The sequence below is a fragment of the Anser anser genome (assembly GCF_964211835.1).
Source record: "Anser anser genome assembly, chromosome: 1".
Classification (NCBI taxonomy): domain Eukaryota; kingdom Metazoa; phylum Chordata; class Aves; order Anseriformes; family Anatidae; genus Anser; species Anser anser.
In genome coordinates, this window is record NC_139720.1 from 166,296,281 (window position 1) to 166,316,599 (window position 20,319).

Here is a 20,319-nt window from a genome sequence, read left to right on the forward strand (position 1 = left end):
TAGGTGCCCAGGTTCTCTTGATCTCAATGGAAAATGGGCAACTAAGCCGCTTAGCTGTTTAGAAAAATCATTCTGGTATCCTATCCTCCCATGTAAATATATAAATACACCTGAAGTCTGGATAAAAATGCACAACGAGCTGTGGAGAGATTATATACCATGGCTGGGATTCTTCTTGTCTAATTTTAGACAGTGATCAGGAATTTAGGTGAGATTTTTAAACAGAAGTCTTCAGTGCCATCAGAGATGCCATCGGATTTATACAACTCCATAGGATTGCCAATATGATATAGGACCAGCTGAAAACTCCATCCCTCCTGGAACAGCGGATTGAGACTAGGAGGGAGAGTTTGGGTTATTTCAAATGTGACTAGACATGTGTGTTCAGGCAACTGAGCCCCATGCTGGGTGACTAGTGTAAGTGTTCTTCTTATGGCTCTTCTCATATTTCCAGACCAGAGAGCATTTCTGATGTCCAGACTCTGTATGACAGAGTGACTGTGTGAAGTGGCATCTCCTCATTTTCAGGATGTGACTAGGAAACCTGTGACCACCAACTGAACAGAAACTGTGGAGGACTACTACAGGTAAGTCTAAACTCAGCCCATGGCACCTATCTGTATCTTTTCACTTGCAGGACCTGAGACAGACAGCTGAGATTGGTTAAATATGAGAAAAATGAGAAATAAATACGCCTTGGAAAGGGATAGAGTTTCACACTTCAGTTGGAAAGTTTGAATTTTGCACTAATTTGGTGCTTCTGAAACCACAGAGTGTAATAGTGACTGATGTTGAACCATAATTTAAACAAAGTTTAAGAGTTTGTTCGGCTTGTACAAAGATGTTCTGTACTGGTAATGTGTAGTTGCTGGTTTCTTCTTCATGTTGCCTGAGGATGCTCTCCTGTGGCATCCCTGTGACAAACTGTTTTCAAAATGCGTGCTACTGTGTTTAAGATACACACACACAAATAGATCTCTTTTTCTACTTTACTCATCATTTTGACTATTTTTCTATTGTGATTAAACTTTTTGCTCCTGAAATGGAGGCAGAAATATTACATTGCAGTGACTTGACCCACTGATAGGGAATTACACAAAATTTCTGTTGATGTACAATGAGAATTCTGACTGTTGAACCGAGTAAAATATGGTCAATTTTATAGAGTCTATAAAAATGCTGGGAACTGCCTTGCAGAATTTCTTTTGAAAATATCTTATGTAATTTCACATGACAGAAAACTATTTTTTTTTTCTCTGAAATTCTGCTGAAGCCTTCATTTTGCTTAGGTAGATCCATATTAGCACACAAAAGATGGATCTTTTATAAAGATGAAACTCTAAATATTACTCCCATAATTAATCTGCACTACTGTCTACAGGAACACCAGCTCTTAGATTTAGATTATGGGACTTGTATGAAGGCTTTTTGCATCCCAAACCCTGTGTGTGCATATGTGTAAAGTGTGTCTCTACTCTCTACATCAAAACTTGGTATTGCATATATACAGTTTGATATTTCTCTTTTGCACAGACTAAGTCTTTTAACAATATATGATTCCTGTTAGACATGTGTTCCTCTGTGAAACAGTAAGGTGAATGAATAAAGTTATAGCAATATTTACAAAGAATGGCAAGTGTTGGAAAAATCAATTAAATGTGAAAGAATGTAAAAAACAATAGTGTATCTAAGCATGGCCTTCAGTGAAAGAGCTAAGGGACTAGATACTTGTCTACTTGCAATTTCAGTTTACATTGCTGTCAGAGCACAGATGTGTTGAAGAGGTGCTTTTTGATCTATCAGTGAAGAACACGAAAACAAAGTGAGAACAGGTCAAACCAGAAAGAGAATATGGCAGGAATGATTTTGGTATATATATTTCCATGCTGTCAAATAACTGAGTACTGTATCAGTTTGCTCCAAACGTCTCTTTTAGAATGACCAGTTAGGCCTACTGAAAAGAAACCCCAAATGTCATTCTGGAGATAGTTCAGCACGGCTGACAACATAGATAAGACTCTACACTGATTTAGTTCCCTCTGTCCTAGACAGTCTTCCAACACTAGTGCAGTTGGCTTTGCATCCTCAGACATCTCAAAGTATACAACAAATTCTTCCATATCATGCTATGAAAACACCACCTTTCTGGGCTGAGACACATTATTTTGGACCATCTGAGCTGAAAACAAACAAACAAACAAACAAAAAACAACTAAGAGCATAATTATCTTGTTCCAGGCTCACAAGGCCAATGCATAGAACATAGATAACTGCAGGACCAAATGCTGTGCACTGTGAAGGTGGCCAGTTGGCCTTAAGGGGGTTATTCCTTAGCAATGTGCAACATATGTCATCTGTATTCTTCCAGAGGAAATGGGAAAAACCACTCAAATCTTGACAACACTGTACATGTATCTCATTCGTGAACACCAACAGGTTTCATGTCTATCTGTTTTGCTCATAGTATCTGGCCAATGCATCTTCCTGTATGTTTATGGGATTTAAGTCAAACAGATAAAGGGCAGGAATCATCATATCTTGTTTCCAAAGTATGCATTACTTTATAAACTACGAAAAGAGTCAATATCTCTCCTTCTTCTTCTGCCATCAGAATAAAAAAATAACTCTAACTAGAAACCTATACTGAGAGGTGCGTTCAGGATTATATACGTCATTTGAATGTGTGTTTCCCTTTCAGTCTGAGTATACGCACTTAGTAGAGAAGCTAAGAAGTACGTCCTTCTCCATGTCACTTCTCACACAATGACTTAGGTGGCCTGTTGCTCAGCATTTTGTTTTTTTTTGTACATGCTTTTAGGTACCTAGTTCTTCCTGTACACTCTATGAGCAATGACAATGTTAGAAGTTATAACTGTAATGTTGATCTGATGCCCTCTTTTTGATTCTAGCTAGTAAATTTGCTAAGAAATTATCCTTAATAACGGGAGACTCAAAAAATCTTAGACTGCAAAAATAGATTAGGTGATAGGCTTATTTTGCATTTGTGTTGTAATTCTAAATTATAGCAAAACAAATATAAACTGTGTGGAGAAATATCAGATGATGAATACTATTCACTCTATAGATTTCTGAAAGCTGACAGAGGAAGTGTACGGAAGTGCACCCTTGCTGCTGTTTTTCCTGAGCACTCACTACTGGCAATTGTCAGAGGCAAATCAGATGAATGTCCAGTCTGAAGTAAAGCAGCCATTTTAAATATTTTTTAATAAACTCGTGGAATATGAAGATCACAAAGTTTCTTAGAAAATGGTATAAAAGACCTATGGGATATAGTTGCTGTCTGTGGCGGAGAAGATGGTGGAGACTGCTAACATAAGTACAGCTTTCATCTTTTCAGTCAAAATATTCTGTGTCCCTCTTTAGTATATAAAGTGGAATTAGCCAGCCAGCAAAATAAAGAAATATGACTAATGTTAGATGACAGTTCTGAGGAAAGCTTCTACTAAATCTTATGTGCCTCCTGAAGAGTGGAAATGCTTGTGGATGCTCTTTTTCCTAGCTGTTTTCAAAGTGGTCATAGTATTTGTGCTGTTTACATCCCATTTCAGCAAAAACTCAGGGATATAAAATAAAAGCTTCAATTTCACATATAGAGATATGCTAAGGATCAATAACAAGAGAAGTCTGAGTTGCAGGCCTTTCTGTGTTTTATCAGGTTAAAAGCTCATTCTACTTTTTCAGTCCTTTGCCAGTGATTTCCGACAAGATGATACAAAAACACACACTTCAAGGAATGGGAGGAATGGAACACTTTAAAGAAATTTATTCAAAATGGTTTCAGATCTGATAGTTTGAAATGTTTTGGAAAGATGTTGGATTATTTTTACATAGATATTTTCTTGTTATATGGGAAGTGATATTGATTGTTTGCTTTAGTATGATGCTACAGACAACATCAAGCTACAAAGCAGTAGCAATTGTTGCAATATGGACAAGTTTAACATGATAAACTGAATTTTGAGTGCCCAAATGTAAGGGGCTTGAAAATGCAAAATCAAAACTTGTATGGTGTTTCCATGAAACCTTTGTCACACAGTGCGGATTTTCACTAATATACTCATTTGTGCTCTGCAAACTCCCCACTATCCTGCTCCTAGAAATGAGGTTGTCAACTTTTCATAGCTTATCTTTTCACAAGCAGAATATATTAAAAAGTAGGTGTCAGCAGAATAAGTCACACTGGAGATTTTGTTACCCATGACTTACAACAGGGTCCTGGGGCAGATAGAAAGTATTTATATTAGTTTACCAGGTGATACAGTACTGATGCCCATAGAAAATCTATGAATCGAAAATATTAGTTAAACACTATATTCAGAAGATAAAAATACTTTGGAAATATTATTATTTATTATTTAGCAATTTGGGAAAATCCCAATATATGAGGAAATATGTTTTCATGTTTAATTGCTAACAAGTTACTATCAAACACAGTGATGGGGGGAAAATTAGTTAATCTGAATAAACAGAAAATATATTTCTGTCTTTATCAGGCAGTGAGAACAGTGTTTCAGAATGTTTTGGGGTATGCAGTCCAGAGTCAAGGGAGTTCCCCAGCCTCAGAAGTTACATAGATGTATTGGTGAAATGTCAAAAGCAGATGAGAAATAAACTTGATCTTGGAAAGAAACCAGAGGATGATATAATCGGTGATTCCAATTTACAGTCTAAGTTGGAAGTGGTAAAAAAGAACTGCACAGGCACAAAAACATAAGTGGCTGTAACAAAAATAAATAAATAAATAAATGGATGAATCTTCTGAATTTGAAATGGTTTAACTTCATATGACATTAGTTTTGATTACGACTATCTGAAATCAGAGAAAATGAAGGAAGTTTTGTGACCGTTCCTTATTCTTCTTCATTCTAGTGTTCTCCTGCCTCTGTATACTGCAATTCATCATAGTTAGGTCTCAAAGTTCCTTTACAAAAAGTTGAGCTAGACAATGTATCTATTAATTAAATTATCTATCTATATATATATTTTTAAATGAACACTGTGCTTGTGTGGCTTTTCATGACATATAGCAAAGCTGCATATAAAAGTTTATATCATGAACTAACTACTCTCTGTCCTGTGATTAAAGGGCATATGATGACCTCGTGAACCACCCTTCAGACTTCCAGTGCTTCTGGCTTTAATATTCTGTGCTAGATTCACAGAGCTCTTCTACAGATGCTAAGTGTTCAATCCTGAAGGCTCCACTTCATCATCAGGTAATTAGTATTTTCATTAACTTGCTTATTGTCAAGGAAAATGAGCCTTGATCATCTAATTTTTCCTCAATGAGTTGAATATTGTAATATATCTATAATTAATGTGTTTTATGCCACAAACGTGTAATGGAGTGGAAATCTGAGCCTGCTCCCAGCAGTCACTGTCAGTAAATGTTTGATGAATAAACAGAGACTTTCTAATGGGAAATGGTGGCGACTTTTATAAGCAGACACAATAAAGACTTTATTAACATACTTAAGAAGCATTCTGGGAAATAGAATTGAATGCATTATTACTGTAGGCTCCTTTTGTGAAAAGTAAATTTTACTGTCCCCATAACAAATGTTTGCTTGTTTGATGTAACTTGTAGTGTCATTCTTTTATGGAACATCTTTCAGTGTAAATCTGTGAAGCATTTTAAATTAGCTACATATTCCCTATAGGTCTATGATCTGAAAAAGAATCCCTCTGAAATTTGTATAAACCAATCACTTATACACCTGCTTGTAATGGAAAAAAACAAAACCAAAACAAACAAACACCTCTTCCCCCCTCACCCCACCCCCCCCCAGGCTAACAGATATCTGAAAAAAAATCCAGTGAAAGAGAAAATCTTGTTAAAATGAAAGGGTAATGTTCAAAGAGTGAAGAGAACCTAGGGTGGAATGGCAGAGCATTAACAGTGCCACATCTGCTATAACTAAGACTAAATATGTCTTTAAAATGTATTAATTAACAGCTCCAGATCTAATATCACCATGATATAATAAAGAGCCAGGAGGGTCTCTGAGCTAGTCGGGAACTTATTTAGCCTCTTGACTGGTTCCAGAAAGGAAAGAAGAACTATAATGTCTCAGTTTTCTGTGCTGTAATGTGCACAGACTGTGCTGAAGTCAGTGATGGTTGCAGACACTGTAATAATAAGACAGATTTCAGAAAAAAAAAAAAAAGTCCTTTCCCTTTTAAGGTGTTTTTTGTTTGTTTGTTTTAATCTGGTGTGCTGTTCACCTTCCTAGAACAAACTGTATCTGCGGAAGATCAACTTACCTAAGAAAGACACTTGAATCACATCTACTGCTTTAACTTAGCTAAGTGCAAATTCTGTGCTCTGATTTGCATGCAATCGAGAAGCTTTTTGTGTCATTGATATAATGTGACAGAGACAGCAGGAATAAGAAGAGAAGAGAAAGGGTAGAGGGTGGGATGCAGAGAGAAGTTTCCCCTAAAAAAAATTTCAAAGACAACAGTGAGCATAAGCAGTTTGGCCTTTGTATATCACTGCCTGCATCCCTGCTCTGAGAACTTCAGATAGTCTTTTTTCTGATCCACTATCATCATCCCCAATAATTTCAATGACCAGTGTTGGTAGCCAAAGTCTCCGCATCACCTGCATGATTGTTCCCACTGCGATAAAATTCTGCAGTGAACTGTCTGACTCACAAGGCACAGACACAGGCTGGAAAAGGCTCCCATGTTGCCTGTGCTGCCAGGAGTGGTCCAGACACAGCTGGCAAGGGCAAACTCCAGATTATGGTCTGGGATGGGAGCTGTAGATGTACCATGGAGAGCTGGCACCATGTCATGCATCTGAATGGCAACTTGTGAGCTATACCTTGTGGAGAGAACATAGCACATCTAGGTTGTGATGCATCTGTCCTACTTTAGATGTCTACCTTAAGATTTCTGAATCATACTGTAATGAATTATTTCAACCTTTTTGTTTTATTTTGAGGTCAAAAGTTTTAATTTTATATTAAGAAGTTTTCAATCTTTTGTTATTTTTTTACACTGTTTAGACAAAAAATATGATCACAAAATCATAGAATATCTTGAGTTGGAAGGGACTCACAAGGATCATCAAATCCAACTCCTGGCTCCACACAGGACTGCTTAAAAAACAGACCATATGTCTGAGGGCATTGTCCAAATGCTTCTTGAACTCTAGCAGTCTCGGTGCCATGACCTCTTCCCTGGGGAGCCTGTTTCAGTGCCACATAGCATGGGTCACATAGCATTATTAAAGAATATTAATTCCATAGGGGAAGTCATTACTTTGTCTTTTCATCCTAATTTCGTGGAATAAATGTCAAAGTTCTGTTCAGACTAGTTTTCTTGTAGGTATAAAAACAGAAACAGAAGTTTTGATACAAGTAAATCCTGAGACAGTATTACTTTGTGTGGTAGATATAAATGCATCCAGAATTAAGGAAAGAATACATTGCCTACTCTGGTGTGTTTTAACTGACCAACTGTAGGAGTTTGTTACATCTACCTTTAAACTCCCAGATCAATGAAGAGACACTGTAGGCTGTAGGCTGTTATCTATCTCATCCTATTGTAGATCTCTGTAATAAGCCAGATCTAAAAGTATGAATTTCTCTTGACCTCTTCACTAATTTAAGGAGAACTAGAAGTCACTCACTCAGATATTGACATATCCTTAGTAGATCTTTACACTTAATCTAAATCATAGAATCATAGAATTATTTAGGTTGGAAAAGACATCTAAGATCATCTGGTCCAACCTTTAACCTAGTACTGACAAGTCCACCACTAAACCATGCTACTAAGTTTTACACCTACATGTTTCTTCAAGACCTCCAGTAATGGTGACTCAGCCACTTCCCTGGGCAGCCTATTCCAATGCTACACAACTCATTGAAAACAAAATGGTCAAAACATTAGGAATTTGGTTGCAGAAGATAGTTTAAAATGTCAGAGGATGAAGTTGTGAGACTGGAGTTGATTTTTTTTTTATGTTGGTGTAGGTCAGACATGATCCTGCCCTACAGCAGCACAAGAAATTTCAGTGAAGGTATGCAGCAGGGGCGAGATGTAGAAGAGTTTATGCAGGGAATTTTAACTGTGGCCTACAAGGTTTTTCCAGTGACCAGGTTCTCCATCTGTCCTAAAAGGGATTTAATCAAATCAACTCCTGGAAGATAATATTAAGAAAATGAATGAACCTGGCTTAAAGGTGTGTTCATTTCACCTACATTTAGGCACCTAGATGGGAATCCAAAATGAGGTGTATAGCCACTGAAGGTTCATCTGAAGAAAGCTCAAGACCTTCATATCCAGTCTTCATACGTGGCCTCTTTACCTGAGATCTTAACACCTACAACTGGAAATGAAAAGCCTGAGCTCTGAGGTTTGATAACCATGACCATAAGTGTAGTTTAGCTAAAAAGGCCAAAATATATTTTTCACATTGGCTGAAATATCCATATTAAAATTTACATAAATGTGTTTGTTTGTAGGTTTGTTTGTTTGTTTATTCACTCTCCATTGCAATAATCCAGATGGATGAGGTGTTTTAAAACAGATGGGAAAAAAAGCAATATGAAAATCCTAAAATCAAAACTCAGTAAATCATTATTTAAGGTATACTTTACTGCTGCCTAGTATCATAAACAAAAACACCTAATTTAAACAGCAGTCCCATTTTCAGAATGTTGGAGTCAGGAAAGTTATGTACTCTTCTGAGGCAAGAAAACCAATTAAGTAAGATTTTCTGACACATCTATCTTCAAGCCAGTGTCTAGGGTGGAATCTGGGTTATTTTGAAAACGGAGGGAATTTTGGCAGGGTTTTTGTTAAAACATTTTCACAGCAGCTGGGATTACACATATTTTCTTCAGTTATGACATGTGGTAACATACTGAATCGTATAGGAAATATCTGAGAATTTGCCCCATGTTTCTCTACCAGCCTAACTGCAACCTTATTATCCTGTACCTGAAATGAAAACAAACAAACAAATAAATAAATAAATAAGTGAAGAAAATATTTTTCAGGTCAGAATTGGTTATTATCACAGCAGATAAAATCCACATATGTCCTTTTTTTCCCACTAGAATTACTAGAAGACAACAGACCATTGAACATCACCAACATAAATTGGAAGCATATTGCTGTTCTCCATTACGATGCTTCTGATCTCAATATTGACATCTTTTATTTTCTAGTTTACACTACCATTACTAAAAGTAATACTTGATCCTGTCTTCCGATAAAAGATACACATTTTTCTATGGACTTCATTAATCTTTGGTATTTTTCTGGACATACCTAAAATTTGATAAAATATTTATCTTTAGAAAATATAAGAGATTTTATAAAAAATTCTTTTTATATGTAGTGTTCATAACTTTTTCTAGGCATTTAATAGCTTAAATGACTTATACTTTTAAGATGTTATTGAGAGTGCATGTTAATGAGTTTTATGAAAAATCTTCATTAGAAATAGGCCAAACAAATATGGCAGCGGAAAACCAAAGTAATATGGTGTTTTCTATTTCACTGCAAAAAAAAGTAGAGAAGAAAATGAGGTTGGCAAAATAATGCATATAAAGGCTAGATATCTGTGTCCTGAGGCCATCAGACACTTCCGTAATGGACTACAGAATGTGTAAAATAATTAATCATGTGGAGAAGGTATTGCCAGGGTTAGAGATGGGGTCTTCAGCTTTTAATGGAAATGCTCTGTGATTGAGCTGGGAAAAAAATAAAAAAACTTCTATAGTTAGAAAAAGAGGGCATCTGTCATAACAGTTTAGGAGTACAATAAAATACCAGAGATGGGTCAGCACTTTTATTTTGTGGAGTATTAAAAGTATACAGGAAAAGTACAAATATGCACTGAACCACTCTCCAGGGTAGTGTTTCTAGATTTCAACAAGAGGAATACCTAAAAGGTTAAACTCTGACTATGTGGGGTCAGATTTCTTCCCTCACTAGTAATACATTGACCTGACTAATCCTTCTGTATATACTTTTTTTTTTTTTTTTAAACGCAGTGCATATTCTACCTGCATGTTTGATAGGTAAATGAGAGGGTGGAAAAGGATCATTTAATATATTTGTTTGCTAGAGGACTGAACACAATGATAATTTAAAATTATAATAATATTTTTTAAAAAAGATTGCTTGTGTATTGACATACAAATTTTACAGCCCAAGGACAATACTAAGATTAAGACTGAAGAACTTAGAAGAGAAACACAGTTAAAGTTGCTTATGTATGTGAAATCTACATCTGTCCCTCTGGTGGAGACTCATTATGGTACAGTCTTTAGTAAGATGATCTGTCACCTATCCTTTTTCACAGGATTCCTGCTTAATTTACTGTATGGGATGAACAATTTTCATTATGTGAGCAGTTCCTTTAAGTTTTGTTGCATCCCTAAAGGTCAATGAATTCATCTAATCTTTATTCTTCTGAGGTATTTAAATCACTCATTCAACAGTCTGGGTGTCCAAACTGAGGTGACTAACATCTGGGTTTTATTCAGAGCTTGGACATTATGCAGTGCTGCGTACGCACAAAATAGAAATCCCAATCAGTTCAGTTGAAGAGATTTTCTTCAGTACTAGCACAGATGGAACTGAGAAGCATCAGACTGGATGCTCAAAAAATGAGAGTACAATCCACTGAAAATCATCAGTTTGAGTATATTAGTCAACAAAAGAATGACTATAAGCAAACAGGCTTGAAAATGCAAGAGGTATCTATCTGTGCAGAAGATTTATTAGAAGCATCAAGGGAAACATTTAAATGTTTCCATCTGAATTTTTGGGTACAGGTTGAATCATACACAGTAAGGAAGAAAGATTTCCAACTGAAATAGTGAGACAGAGAGAATGAGTCATGTATTTATCAATTGTCTTTGCACATTCTGAGACTGTTTAAAAATAGAAATAAAAAGGTTGAAATGCTCCCCCAAAAGGAGTTTTTTAGCCCACCTACAGTCAAATAAATATTTCAGGAGAATCTATACTTGTGAGATTTCAACTCTGACTTAATCCAATCTAGATCTGTACTGAATATGAATTATGACCATTTTCATAATTTGGGGGGGGAGGGGGGAATTTTATTGATGCGTTAGTGGTTTTATCCCACTCAGGAATCAATAAGTTAAATTAGCCAGTTAAGGTTGAAGAAGAATTAACTAGAAAAATATAAGTATGTTTACATAGCTCACTAGCCATATGTGGATAAAGCAGAGAAAAAGCATTCATATGTAGTCAAATTTAGAATCATATTGCATGTCAGCTCACACTGACTAGACCAAAAGGAAGTATGAGGGGAGTTGACAATGAGACACAAAAGTATTGTTGATATTGCTTTCCAATAAATTCATCCCATTTGGGACCACCATCAGGGACTGGAGTTCTAATCCTGTACAGTAATTCCCCTCACTCTACCAGTAAGGTTAATTCCAGGAACTGGAGTGTCAGGCCCCTGTGCATTAACAAGGTCTGGAACATGGCAGAGAAGAACTAAATAGGCTGCCCACAGAAGTAGAGCTAAGTTTGTGTCTAAAGGCACTGTGGTTCAGCACGTGTGTACATATTCATACCAGCTTTAATCGAGATGAATGGGGACCACGTAGGTTATCAAAGGCTGGCACAGCATCTCCTTCAGCACAGGCTGCACACCTGCACAGCACCCAGGTGCTTTCTCATGTAGCTGCTGTTCCCTGAATCACATGTTGTTGCAGCTTTATTCAGAGTTAGCTGTATCTCCTCTAAGCATCATTTCCCAAAACAGAGCAGGCAGGATGTAAGCATGCGGTTGCAGGCTCTGGGCTTTAGATGAGAGGTGATTCAACTTCTCTAACACAGTTGTGGAAAAGGTACCTGATGTGCTTGAAGTCTGGGTAATGATGCTCAGTATCCCATACACTGGTGATGCAACTAAAGTATGTCATAACAAAGCATGTATGTGTGGGCGCATGTGTAATTGTGTTTCCTTGAATTCTTAACAAAATAGATAAAGGAGAGGGTCAAGGTCCATACCAGCACTGATGGACCTTAAAATGCATTGGTGTGAGGGCGAAGGAAGTCTGATGTCTGAATGTGACAGCTGTGGCCCAGGGATAGACAGGCTGGGTCAGCGGAGGCTAGAAGAATGGTCATATGATGGTAGGTGATGTGTCAAGGGGGTACAATTTATTGAAAAGCAGATTACAAAGAAGAAAATCCTTCCTGCATATTATTAATGCTATTGATTGATTTATATAGTGCATTTCTTAAGCAAAGCTCTTTATAGAATTACAAACTATTAAAGCTGAGTGAATAACTCACAATGAATAATTTATCTCATGAATTTAACCTTTCTTTCGGCTCATGAAATAGCCACAAAGAGATCACTATTTCCTTAATTATTCAATGAATTTTTTAATGAACTTTTAAAACACTGTGAATTGATCACCAAGAATGTTCTGATAACACAAGGTAGCCAATGTTTCCTTGGGTCCTGATTGTTAAGAGACAGCCATACATGTGGCTAACAAAAGACCGTGCACTATCCTATGCAAATCTGGTGGCTTGTGGTATGCATTGACCGCACAGTTCAGTGTTTTGCAGAGATATCTGAGCTCTCTCTGAATAGGCACAGTTTTAGACAGAAAGCATGACAGCTGTGGCAATGCAATGTTGTAAACCTGCTATCCATTCCTGAGCAGAAGCAGCCTCAACATACCACAAGACTCATAGCTGCTACTCTAGGATGCTGACAAACATGGGTACATGGATCTGTAGGGTCTTGTGGAGACGGATGAGACCCTGTGAAGCCCCTCAACAGTGTTGTGCAGCTCATGACTACCTATAGATACTCCCCATACATGTCAAGCCAGCTGGCTATGTACCTGAACAATTATTTTTTATTTTTTATTCTTAATCAAAACCAGAACTGTGATTCAGTATAAGGCACATATTATTCTTTCCAACCCTCGCCTCCTGCCAACAGGATGAGTGTGTAAAGCTCTGAATTTCAAAGCTGTGTTACTGTAAAATTCCTCATCTATTAATATTCAGGCAATGAATGTGCAAATTGATTCTTTAAAATATTTTTTGCTAAGATAGATTAATTCCATAAATGCTGGAAGAAAATTAACACAAAAAAGCAGGGTACTGCAAAATGTGACAAAATAGCTAGAGAAGTTTTGCACTGTGTGCTTGACCCACAAACCAGTTATCCCTTGGAGTCATTCTACTTCTTTTATATTAATATCAGTCCTCCATGAGGAAAGAAATGAACTAAACAATAACAGGAATAGCAGAAGCACTATCCAGTAATTTGTGGAGAAGACTACGTCTTCTGAAAAGGCATGGGAACTGAAATTTCATTAGGAAATATGACGAAGCCTAGGTAGCAGCCTATGCTGGCTAGCATAGGTTAGCAATCTAATGCATGCAATGCTCTGTTATGCAAACATCATTTTGGGAAGATAGGGGTAGGTTCTGAAGTTATCTGTAAATCATGTAATCATAGAATCATTAAGATTGGAAAAGACCTTCAGGATCATCTGGTCCAACCATCCCCCTACTACAAATGTCACCCATTAAACCATGTCCCTAAGCACCAGGTCCAAACTTTTCTTGAGCATCCCCTGGGACAGTGACTCCGCCACTTCCCTGGGCAACCCGTTCCAATGCCTGACTGCTCTTTCTGAGAAAAAATGTCTCCTAATTTCCAACCTAAACCTCCCCCTGTCAGGTTGTGCCACAGAAATTTAAAAAGCTGTTTCACAATTAAAGTTTTATGCTGCACAGATGGAGAAAAATGAACTTCTAGCATAGCTCTGTGTTCTGGCAATGGACAGTTCCTTTTTAAATACAGGACAAATTTTAAGATATTCCACAGCTACTGTATCCTAATACAGTGGCAAACAGGACTGAAGACTAATGCATTTTGGAGCTGCTACTGTGTGTTTGTTAGGGCTTCCTGGTGTTAATACCCTGAGCATGGCAGCAGATTAATAATTCACCTGTAACAGCACAGTGCAGACTTTAAATGGAGTAATTCAAAACAAGTTACTAACAATGTCTGTAGATTATTTTTTTAAGATAATTTAATTTGGCAGAAAGAAATATGAAATTCTACTCTCAGATCTTTACTGAGCTTCCAGATGGAGAGCAGACTGTCAGTCTTATTTGTCACGTGGAGTGTGGAGCATAATTTTACTGAAAGATAGCATTAATTGCTCTGTCAGCCCTTTTGTTAAGCACAAGGGAGATCTTTTGGAGTGACCTCCTTGTGGTTAGGTCCATATCTCAAAGCAGTCATGGGCTGACACAACAGATTTCTTTGGGATGGAAGGAAACCTGGACTTCCACATTTGAGGACCAAACTGGACTAGGTCCAGCGCAGCCCTCCTCCTCCCTCCCTATCTCCTAAGTGAGTATAAAATGGTTTTCAGGTTCTCAGTAACAACTTTTTTGATCTTTAAATCCATTCCTGTTTGTCCACACTATTGGATAAAGTAGACATAGACTCATTTAAGGAAAATACCAATAATCTTACTTAATTTCAGTTTGAGGCAATCTGGATGTCCAAATCAAAAATATTACGTGAATATAGATAAAATATTTTTCTGATGAAATTTAAACCTCTTCTATCAGATCATTTTTGCCTTTTAAGAAAGTAGCCATGATATGCAATTTTCCTAAAACACATGCTAATTATGATAATGTGTCATTCTCATTTAGCAAGCTAAACAATCCCTCTACCTTCATAATATTTAAATAGTGAATTAGATAATTCTGGATACCTGATCACTGTGCACTTCAGATGTTTAACAAATGTTATGAGCGTAAGTACGCATCTCAAATGTATATTTATATTGTTGTGCATAGAGTAATGTCTCTTCTGGGTCCTATTGTAAACAAGCTGTCAAGCTTAACTGGGTTAGCCTGTAAAAATATCTTTCCATAAATAAATTGGAAAAAAAATAAATAATAATAATAAAGAACACCACTCTAGCAGCCTCTTCTAATGGACTTGATCGGAAAATGCAGGGGGGAAATATAATAACATGATAATGTGGTCTTGTGTACATTGTCTCAAAATGTCAGTACTTGTAACTTTGGGATATAGTCAGCTTTGGGCTACTTTTCTTTGTTCTGTGCTTGATGATGTGGAAAATTCCAGATTCAATTATGACCAGTCACACCCAGTTTGTTATTCATCTATTCTAGCTCATTCATGTCCTGCCAACTTAGATATAAGTAAAATTATCCACAGAGAGATCAAGAGTGCATTTGCCTGCAACATGTTCAACACCGCAGTAGCAGAGCAGAAGCATGACAGCATCACAAAGAAAAAGTGACTTTTCCAGACAGCTCAGTACCTGAGGAGGATTAGAAGTAATGCACAGAATCTAGAGATTACTCCTGATGAAATTATAAAAGTGATAACAGAGATCAAATATAATTTATTTTGGCTCCTTTTCTAAGTATGAAATCTCTGTTGCTGTGGCTGTTTGTCTCTTCTCTGTCACCCTCTTTGATCTACTTTGCTTTCTCATACAAATACTGTATGTAATTATGACACTTATGTCAACCTTTAAAATAAAATCACTTTTGTTTTGAGGAGGGTTACATAGTAGTACTAGACTTCTCATAAACCCAGGGTAAAATGCTCTGACGTTCTAACAGATGACAAAATAATTGTTTATATAAAATTTATTTTAGAACTTGCTAATTAAGAATATGAACTGCTTCCATTAAGAACTCCAGTTTAATTGCTCATTCTTTTGAAATTACTTGTTTTTGTTGTTGTTGTTGTTGTTTTTTTTAATAATTAGCTTGAAAAATCTTTTTTTTTTTTTTTTTTAATTTATAAAATATTTTGTTTTCTAAAGTTCCTTATGAGGAACGTAGAGTAAAAGAGACAATTTTCTCTCTTTTCAAAATAAGTTTAAAAACAAGTAAACTATGCTAATAAAAATTAAAAAAGCTCTCCAGTGGGGACAGCTTTCAATGAGGACTAGATGGTGGGCATTTGAAAACAGATTCTGACACATTTGGAAGATATCTCAGACTGCTTTTTTTTTTTTTTTTTTTTTTTTTAGTATACATTAGATCTAACAACTGAACAACATTAGACTTAACAACTGAAAAGTTTCTGTTCCTATATCTCTGTATCATGAACTTATGCTGACAACGAGTTTTGCACCTTCCATTGCAATCACTGCTGGTTGCTCCATTGCCTTCATCTTGGATAGCCACTGATGTTAACACAAAGATAAATAGCAAGCCACCATTCTGACTTAATAGACCCTTCTGAAGCAAATATGCATAAATTTGCATGAAAAGTGCAGAACTACAGGGAGTCAGCTGTTTTGTTAACAAACAGTGGACCATAAAAGAAAACATAATGTAAGAGAATGGGAGTGAGGTTTTCACATCAATATATTCTAAAAATAAGAATAAAGTTGCTTAACAAAGTATAATTTTTCCTCTTAAAAGTTCATAAGATTGTGACTTAAAAGGTCTGTTCAAAGCAGAAAGCTCCAAGATAAACATTCTCTAGTTGGGATTCAGTATCAAACTTCACAATTTATACTGAACAAAGCTAAAATTGGGTCTGATGTTATTTCTATCTTTTAAAAGATTCCTAGAAGCATCATCACCATATTTTTTTGCCAACATTGTGTTGCTGGTTTTTTTGCTGTATAGTTATACAGCATTTATTTTTCTGTATAGTTATACAGCATACATTGCACTGTATAATTAATTTTAAATACTTTCATGCTGTTTTTGTTGTCCAGCCTAGGAGCCTTACTGCTGTCCCTCCCCTCCCCCCCCCCCCCCAAAAAAAAAAAAAAGAAAAAAAACACACTACCAAACACTTATCACCAAATAAAAAGCTGTTCCTCGTTTCTCTACTATCTGAATGAAGAAATGTTTGGAAACAAAACATGAATATCACAGCTATGCTAAATGCATGGAGCTTCACTTCCCTTGGCTTGATGAATGCAATTTTTCTGCCAGTGCCACATACCAGTTATGCCCTGAGGTACTAATGTTATGTCACATTATGCAATATACCTGAAGTAAAATATAGAATATCCTGAGTTGGAAGAACCCACAAGGATTTTTGAGTCCAATTCTTGGCTCCACACTGTACTACCTAAATATTAAACCATATGTCTGAGAGCATCATCCAAACCCTTCCTGAACTCCAGCAGCTTGGTGCCATGACCAGTTCCCTAGGGAGCCTGTCCCAGTGCCCAACCACCCTCTAGGTGAAGAACCTTTTCCTAACACCCAGCCAGACCCTCCCCTCTCTCAGAATTCTTTTCACAGAATCACAGAATGGTTTAGGTTGGACGGGACCTCTGGAGGCCATCTGGTTCAACACTCTGCTCAAGCAGGGAAACACCCAGAACAGGTTGCCCAGGACCATGTCCAGGTGGGTTTTGAAGATCTCCAAGGAGGGAAAGTTCACAACCTCTCTGGGCAACCTATTTCAGTGCTCCACCACCCACACAGTAAAGAAGTGCTTCCTGATGTTCAGAGGGAACCTCTTTTTTTCCACTTTGTGCCCACTGTCTCTTGTCCTGGCACTGGGCACTATTGCAAAGAGCCTGGCACTTATACATCTACATCTACATCCTGCACCCTCCCTTCAGATATTTATACACATTGATAAGATCACCCCAAGCCACCTCTTCTCCAAGCTTAAAAGCCCCATCTCTCTCAGCCTCTCCTCATAGGCAAGATGCTCCAGTTCCTTGATCACCTCACACTTTTCATACATCAACTCCCTGACTCCTTCCCATCAGGGCTGCTCTCAATCCATTCTCCACCCAGCCTGTATTCACACTTGTGATTGCCCCAACACAGATGCAGGATACTGCACTTGGTCTTGTTGAACTTCATGAGGTTTGCACAGGCCCACTTCTCAAGTTTGCAAAGTCCCTCTAGATGGCATTCCTTCCCTCTAGTGTGTTGACCACACCACTCAGCTTGGCATTGTTCACAAAATTCTTGAAGATGCGTTCAATCCCACTGTCCATGATTCCGACAAAGATGTTAAATAAGAGTGGTCCCAATACAGACCCCTGAGGAACACCACTCATCACTGGTCTCTACCTGGACACTGAGCATTGACTGTAACACTTTGAGTGTGACCATCCAGCCAATTTCTTATCTACCTCCACGGTCCATCCAGCAAATCCATGTCTCTCCAGTTTAGAGACAAGGATCTTGTGTGGGACAGTGTCAAATTATTTGTCTTGTGACAGGTTCAAGAAATGTCTCCTTTCCTTTGTACTATTTCCAGTGGGGTCAGTTGCTGGTCTCTAATGCTTCCACAATGCAAAGGGTAAATGCTGAATTTCTGTAGACCAGTCATCCTATGTTGTCAGCTTGCATTGCTCCTTCCAGTTCTTTCCCTGTCTCTGGTTAGTAGAGAGTCTTTCACTCCAACCATCCTATCTCAATTCTCACTTAATCCTGCTCTAACTCTGCTTCCATTTCAAGCACCCCCCCCCCTTTTTTTTTAAGTATCAGTTGATGACTTTGCCCATGTTTGCAGCCAGCTTTACAGTGAATGTGTCCGTATTAAGAGGACATAATACCGGCAGTCTGTGAAGCTCTGCTGCCTTTGCTCTTTCTTTCTAGGTGCATATTTTGATGGGGACAACTGCAAATATGTTGTTTGTTTCTGTCATGTCCCACCATCTCTTTTGGCCTAAGTACCTGAGTCTCCCTGCCAACAATGCAGGATTGTTGGTCCATTTGTGTGCAAGAAGGGATTATGAAAATTACTATGATAATATCCTTCTTAATTGTGGCTTTATCTTGAAATTTGCAGTCTCTGCTATTCCCATAATGTATTTTAACAACTTTGATAACACTATTTCATTTTGCTGTCTACGTCTTTCTTTCTTGTCCTGTCTTTATATCCTATAAAATGTATGCTGCCCCAAATGGAATCCGCTGCCTTTGTTCCAGAACATTAGAGATTTGACCTTAAAATTAAGCATAGAAATAGTGAAACAAGGTAAAACTGAAGTTAGAGAAGAAGCGTTCCAGACTATTACAGAACAATTCATACTGAATAGCACTGGACCCATGCTGACATATTAACAATAAAAAGGAATCATCTGTGGAAGAAAAGATGGTAAGTCACAGAGGGCATATATAAGTGCAGCCTCAGAGCTATAAAAGCCAGACTGACATTTATCACTCTGTGCATATTGGAGCTGTCATGTTGGTCCTCAGATGATCGTGTTACTACCTTCAAGACATTTTTTTAGATATGAAGCAAAGATTAGAGAGGGAATGAGAGAGAGAGAGAGAGATGCTTGCTAATAAGTATTGGCTGAAAGCCGCATAAAGGAATTAGCATTTATATTATTTATTGTCCCTTTTTCATCAGCCATACTCTCTTCCTATCTATTTCTTTTCCTTTCTCTTGGCTTTTTCTAACCTTGCACTGAGAAGATGCTTGTACATTAAACCTAGTTCTGCTTCAGAATGGATTAAAATCAGTTTGACTAAATACTATGTTCAGTGAACAGAAAAGTGTACAGCTTCACACATTATTATTTGTGCTAAAAGCTATTATGTAAAAATATTGGCTTATATAAGCTTAAACAGGATGACACAAGAATGCAAAGATAGGGCATACACACAGATCTATTGAAATGATACTCTGTGAGCACATCTTCTAATAGAAAATTGCATATTCTCACTGAGAGGGCAGAAAAGAACCATATGTCTATTTTAGTGGTTATGTCCTGAAATGATGCACTTATTCCTTTTATAATATTTTGAAATAAATACATATGGGACCGGTCAGATGTCAACAGTGGCACTGAAAAGAGTATGAATTAGTCACACTGGCACACAGGGCCCTGGAACAATGAACACTGCTCTGGAAGACCCATGAATGCAAGCCTATTTGCCTCTTAATCCAAATGAATAATTAATGATAATTATCATGCTGCAGTTATTATCTGTGATAATAATATATCCGTAAGGTGAATAAATTCAATCTGCTACTATGCAGAAATGGCAACTCATAATATTCTTAAGAAATACAGATATAATTATCAGTATTAACGGTCAAGAAAAAAAAAAGGATTTTTTTTATATAAAGAATTACAGCAGAAGGTCTAAAGTTTAGTGAGAATGAACTTGATTGCATTATGTTTATTCTTTAGCTTTTATTTCTATGGCACCAGTTTGCAATCTTTTGACAGCTGATTTTCACAAGACCCATTTAGCAAAAGCTGAAATGTGCATTTTTTCTTTACAATCTATCCATAACTTTTCCATCAG

The 20,319-nt window shown here is 37.1% G+C and overlaps 1 long non-coding RNA gene across 1 annotated transcript; it reads left to right on the forward strand.

Annotated features, from left to right (window-relative positions):
• The first annotated feature begins 348 nt into the window (after positions 1 to 348).
• Positions 349 to 8,425, forward strand: LOC310892778. The gene is made up of 3 exons (XR_014578409.1): positions 349 to 587; positions 5,108 to 5,237; positions 8,241 to 8,425. It is a non-coding gene; the product is annotated as an uncharacterized lncRNA (long non-coding RNA).
• The last annotated feature ends 11,894 nt before the right edge of the window (positions 8,426 to 20,319 follow it).